The sequence below is a fragment of the Pseudophryne corroboree genome, unplaced genomic scaffold (genome assembly GCF_028390025.1).
Source record: "Pseudophryne corroboree isolate aPseCor3 unplaced genomic scaffold, aPseCor3.hap2 scaffold_807, whole genome shotgun sequence".
Classification (NCBI taxonomy): Eukaryota; Metazoa; Chordata; class Amphibia; order Anura; family Myobatrachidae; genus Pseudophryne; species Pseudophryne corroboree.
In genome coordinates this window covers 207,164-213,163 of record NW_026970386.1, presented here as the reverse complement: position 1 = coordinate 213,163, position 6,000 = coordinate 207,164, and positions in this window count along the sequence as shown.

Sequence of the window (6,000 nt, the reverse complement as noted above, 5' to 3'; positions counted from 1 at the left end):
ACATGACAATAGATAACAATCACCTTAACATTTGAACAAGTCAGTGAAAATGTGTTACCATAAGAACTATTGAACTTACCACCAGCTAGGTGAAACTGCTCTGGGTGGGTGTCCAGTGCCCCCTGTGGGTGCAACGAAAAGGATTTATCTGGTATCAAAATCCTGTTTTCTTTCTAATCCACTAGGGGTCACTGGAGTACTCTTGGGACGTACCAAAGTTTCCCCCTTGGGCGGAAGAGCTGTTTGGCACCAGTAACACTAGACGGCCAAAGCTAGAAGCTGGTGCCGCAGAATTATCAAACTTGTAAAAGCGCACAAACGTGTGCACTGATGGCCATGTAACTGCACGGCAAGGTTGTGTCATAGAAGCTCTAAGGCCTGCTGCCCATGACGTTCCCATTGACTAGCATGAAAGTGTACCTGACGAATGGTCAGGTTAATCTATCTGGCCAAGGTCTGTTTGGAAGCTGGCCAACCTATATTGACTGCATCACACAAAGAACAAAGTATCCGTTATACGTACAGTTGATGTTCGGGCTACATAAACGCGGAGTGCGCGTACCACATCGAAAGTAGCTGGAGTACCTGAATCTTCTGAAAAACAGGAACTGTGATTGGTTGATTGATGTGAAAGAAGATACTACCTGTGGTAGAAAAGCGTGATTTGTCCAAAGTTCCGCTCTGTCAGTATGAAATACCAGATATGGTGGCTTGCATGACAAGGCACCCAATTGTGCAACACGCCCTGCCGAAGCTAAGGCTAAGAGAAATACTGTTTTCCAAGTTATACTACAGCAGGGGTCGTTCTTTTACCCCGATTTAGCGCGACTGCGGTTTACGGGGTGGCTGTTGAGACCCCTTTCAAGACGAGAGGGCATTCCACAGTTGGTTATACCATCCATGTTACGTGCTAGGAAGCCAGTTTCAGCAGCTCATTATCACAGGATTACTGGCAATCAGTGTCCTGGAACTCAGGGCAATTTACAACACTCTGCGTCAGGCAGATCACTTGCTCGTGTTTCAGTAATAATTGTAGGGATGTAGTCTCTCAGTAACTGTATACAATACAGATATAACATTATAGACTGGTGCTACCCACTGATCCTAAAACATGTACAAGAAGGGTGAAGAAAGGGGATCAGTTTCTCTGGGTGCACTCTCTCCCAGGACCAACAAGAATTCCTGATATTAGGTCTGTGTCGTTATACTTTTTTTATATATATGTATTAATACTTAATTCATAGTACATACCAATACCCATATGGAACGTATCAACTTTATTAGTATCCCATATGAAGTATTAAGACCCTTAAATAGGCCGTAAACAGTGAAATATAAAAACAATAGAAGAAAATTAGACGTGAATCAGAAAAATGGACAAAAAAAAAAGAAAAAAAGAAAGAATTTATTTTGTCCTGGTGCCAAATAATAAAGAAAATTAAAAACAAAGCCGTGTGCCACCTGTCATTTATTTATATTTTATGTACAGATCGTATTCCACTGCTGTATTCCTCAGAGGAATAACATTGGGATATATATGTATATTCTTTATGATTGGTATAGCAATCCCTAATTAATAATATAATTCTTCATGAACCTGTAACAACCTTATTCTGTTAATATTAACAATACTTGCTCCTGATTATATTTGAGCCTTATATTGTTTAGTGGGGACAAAAATTCCCAATATAGACATTACCTCTGTGTTTCTATCCTGCCAAAAGTTACAGTTACTTCTAGGTGATACATTTAATATCATTTGATACACAGCAGAATGTTGTAACCGATACAATTGTTACTTTCTTAAAACAGAGTATCTTGCTGTGTTATAACTGTACCACCATATCATTGGAGGTCTGCAGTAACTCCTTCCAGATGGGATACAGTTGTGAAAGTTTCTTATCATAGGCAGAAAAACACAGTGGAAGTCTTTCCTATATACAGTCCTTCATATGTATATATACATGCGTGTAACGTTATTAATTGTAGTATGCAACCTTTTTAATAGCAAAATTGCACATTGATCATACATAAACCATTCAGAAAGGGATCAGATCTATTTATTATGTGTTTATGTATTATATGCCCCTCAAAAGAGGTAATGCGTCCGTACTCAGCGGATATCAAATTATATCTGTATTATGCTCATACCAATATTACGTTCCACATCCCTCATGTCTATATAGATTATAGGGCAATTCCAGAGCTATTACATAAGTGTAGTGATAGCATAGGACAATTATATGCTCCTCTGTACTGACAGTACTGGCATTTAGTGTCCTGTAATACACAGCAGGCATGATCCTAGTCTCTGTTACCAGACGCCGCGGACATATGTCAGAAAGCTAGTGCTGTCTGTATTGCGTGCTGCCGCATATCACAGCACCGCACTGCACTGACTGATATCTGTCTCACACTGTTCAGGTTCAGCTGGACAACGCAGCAGAAGTCGCATACATCAACAAAAAGGGGATGGACTCAAAGTCGCATGGCCATGCGAGAGGTTGCTCGAATCCTCAATTGGGCCGAACATCACCACATGATATTGTCCTGGAGACAAGCTAACCATCTGATGAATTTGTAGATGAGAGCCGGATCACTATGCGAGAAGATCCAGGTGAACGGGACCTGAGTGAAATCTTCCCAACTGGAGTGTGATGAAAGATGCCCCATCTGTCTTACCAGTCTAATGCACAAATGCACCGAGACTGTCCGTGGTTTGAGCACTAGCAGTACTAGATGACGAATAGCATGTACTTTCTGTTGTGACAGGTAAATGCATTGATCCACCGTAATCAGAATCATTCCTAAACCTGAATTCTTTGACAATCCATCTGTACTGAACTAGTACACTGTACAACAGTAAGGCATATCAAAGAATTTGTTGAGATGAAGCCTTGATGAGAAGGTCATTTAAGTATGGAACGATTATCACTCCCAGGGATCTGAGATGAACTATCATCACAGACATCACCTTTGTGAATACCCGAGGCGCTTGTCGTACTGCAAACTTAAGTACGCCAGATGCGGATGCGGTGGCCAAATTGGAATGTGTAAGTACGCATCCTTGAGATCCCGCAAAATCATGAATTGCTGTGGTTCTAAACCTGCAATCACTGGCCGTAGGGATTCCATCTTGAATGTGTAGTAAGTGACGTACCGATTGAACCCCTTTAGGTTCCATATCTGTGTGACTGAGCCATCCGGATTTGGTACTACAAAAAGATTGGAATAAAACTCTTGACCTTGTTGGTGTACTGGAACCTGAACCAAAACTGCTGAATATACAAGAGACTGAATAGCCGTCTGCAGACCTGCTCACTTGTCTGCTGACACAGGCAGACCTGTCTTGAAAAACTGCATCGGTGGTAGACAGTCAAACTCATTGAAACCTCTTAAAACAAAACTGCGGATCCACCCATCTGTGATGTCTGAAACTACGCGAAGGGAAACTTCTGAAGGCGTGCTCCCACAACTGAAGAGCCGAGATGGGCTGGAAGCCCGTCATGCCACTGGCTTGAGTCCTGACGATGGTTAGTGGTTTGTTGAAAATCACGTCCCTCTGCATGGCGGCCTGTCAAGAACGCAACCACAGCAGCTGTTGGGCTGCAAGCCGAGAACAAACTTATCCAACGAAGCCGTACCTAAATACTCAACCAATTCACAAATGTGATCGGTAAGAAATATATGCTGGTCTGAGGAAAAACCCCGTTGTAGGCCTAACCTGAGCTGTTTTACCCATGCAACTACAGCCTTGTTAACCCAAACTCCAACTTAAACAGGTATAAGCATCACCCCTGTTGCTGTATACATGGACTTTAGCATGGCCTCCAGCTTACTCTCCGAGGGGTCTTTAAGCGTAGCTGCACCTGGGACTGGAATAGTTAATTTTAGTGAAAGTTTAGAAACTGAAAACTCCACCGATGGCGATTTAGTTGTCATAGCCTGTGGGAAAAGATATTTAGACAGAAATCGTGTTGTCCCAGAAAAGTGTTTAACTGGATTTAGCCATGCTTCTATTAACTGCTTATTAAGAGATATGAATAAGAAAAACACACAGTCGCCCATAGTCTGCTAGCAATAAAACCTCATATGTTTCAGTACAACCTAGCAGCTGGCGAACCGCTCTAATGAGATCATCATAGCTCGGGCTATTAGTGACCTCACTATCTGACTCCTGAGATATCAGATTTGGCGTTGAATCGCCAGAATGTAATTATGAGACAAACGATGACCATTCTTAGAAATTGAACTATACATGGATTTTGTAAGCGAGCAAAGTTCTAGAAACATCCTGAGCCCACACTGGCTGCTCACACGGTATTATCCGTGAATCAGACTTAGCCGCCTCACGGTCTTTTTCTGTAGCGGACAACTCTGACTGCAAATCAGGCATTCTCACAGTTATCACAGACAAGCTGCTGTTTCTCATATTGTCATGCAGACAGACAGACAATAATACAGTGAGATAACGTCCGCACAACTCAGTGAAAATAACTGTAGTGTCTATAATACCGCGTGCACCGCACTGTGTTATAGAGGAAATCTATGCTGGTCACTGTGCCACCTACTAAGCACCCCTGCCCCCTCCAGTGGCCGTGTGTTGTAGGACTGACATATTGCTGTAGGAAGAAGCAGGAAGTAGGTGTATAACCTTTGTGTGAAAACGGCGTCCCAGCATGTGCATCTGACTATAACCTATGACCCCCAAAAGTACTCATAACCTAGGCTTAATAGCATGTTATGTCCCTTATAGCCCTGGCCACCATCCCTTATATTTAGGGGAACGGCTGAAGTACGGACCTCCATGATCTCCCACACCGCATAAAGCAGTGAGTTGCGGCTAGCTTGCAATGTATACCAAGCGCCGGCTCTGAGTGACGGCGCCTAGCAGCAGCTACCCACGTGGTCTTTGCACTAGTGGAAGCTGGAGAGCAGGGAGATGTGTGATGTGACGGGCGCCCAGCAGCAGCAGTGTGATCTGTCCGCTGCTGTGAGCAGCGCTGCCGGGAGCCGCTTCCCAGTTGTCTAGAGGGGCAGATTGTAGAGGTCAGCGGCAGCACTGTTTGGAGCTGCGCTGCCAAGTGCCGGGATGTCTCTTAGCTCCGTCCAACTCCTGCAGCCATGGCTGAATCAGCTAACGCTGATGAAGGTCTATAGCGGGTCTTCTCTGTCTAAGCACAAACAAGCCTTCGCTGCACAACAGCAGCACACACTCCCGGACCCACGCTTCTTAATAAGCTGGGAAGGGAGTGTGACTGATAAAAGAAAAAAATCTTTTGAAAAATTAAAAGTAAACCCTGGAATAACTCCATGATGTGACCTTCCCTGGTGAAGGCACATAAAACACTGAGGCATCTTGGGAGTATGGAGGGGGGAGGAGGGTTACTCATTAAAATATTTAAATGTGCCTATCCCTGCTATCGCACCGCCCATATCCCAAGAGTACTCCAGTGCCCACTAGTGGATGAAAAATAAATAAGTGATGTCACTGTGACACTCCCAGATCCCCTCACCTCCCCAGTCATGTCCCTGTATTATTACTATAGATATAAGTGATGTGACAGTGATGCTCCCAGATCCCCTAACCTCCCCAGTCATGTCCCTGTATTATTACTATAGATATAAGTGATGTCACTGTGACGCTCCCAGATCCTCTCACCTCCTACTCACGTCCCTGTATTATTACTATAGATATAAGTGACGTCACTGTGACACCCCAGATACCCTTACCTCCCCAGTCATGTCCCTGTATTATTACTATAAATATAAGTAATGTAAATGTGACGCTCCCCCATCCCCCTGACTTTCCCTAGTCATGTCCCTGTATTATTTCTAGAGATATAAGTGATAACACTGTGACATTCCCACATCCCTTCACCTCCCCAGTCATGTCCCTGTATTATTACTGTAGATATAGGTAAAATAACTGTTATGCCAACATCCCCTCACCAGTCATGTCTCTGTATTATTACTATAGATAAAAGTGATGTCACTGTG